Below are 700 nucleotides of genomic sequence, written 5' to 3' on the forward strand. Positions count from 1 at the left end.
AGCCCGCGGGCCGAGGCGGTGCGCGTCGTGCCCGAGAGTCGAGGCACGCGAGCGGGCGTCACCGCGCCTGCCGCCCTGGCCACCGGCAGGCTCCTGCTCGGGGATCCGGGGGTTCCGGCTGCGTGCGTGGCTCTGCCCCTGGGGCGCGGGCGGGAGTGCACGCTTGTGTGTGAGTGTGCTTGTGTGCACGCGCGCGCTCGCTGGGGTGCGGTGGGCAGCGGACTCCAGCCGACCTGCGGGTGACCGTGGTGCGCACCAAGGCTGCGGGCTGCCGGGGGTGACAGAGTGGCCGGAGGGTGGTTCCGAGGGCGCAGGAGGAACCTGGGTCCCGTGGCGTCCCCTGGGGCGGGCGCAGCGGCTCTCGAGGGTGGCAGTGGCCGGCGATATGTGGCGGCTGCCCCCGCGTGCGTGCGGCTGGGGTGCCCCGGGCTGGCCGAGCGGCCCGGGCGTCTCCCCAAAGTCTTTGTTCAGGCCTCACATGGGAGCGGGGCTAAGAAAATGGCGGGGCTCCCAAATTTCGGAGGGCCAGGGGAGGGAGAGAGCGGCGGGCTGGCTGCCAGCCGGGCCGCGCCTCTCCGGGCGACCCTGGACGTCTCAGCCGCGGGGGGCCCCCTAAACTTTCCTCGGCGCAAACTTTCGGGTCGCTGCGAACTGGGTTGCTGCAGAGTGGACCTGGTGGGGCTCGGGGATCCAGGCCTGC

Source organism: Chinchilla lanigera, unplaced genomic scaffold (assembly GCF_000276665.1).
Source record: "Chinchilla lanigera isolate Chin_1 unplaced genomic scaffold, ChiLan1.0 scaffold00014, whole genome shotgun sequence".
NCBI classification, from domain to species: Eukaryota; Metazoa; Chordata; class Mammalia; order Rodentia; family Chinchillidae; genus Chinchilla; species Chinchilla lanigera.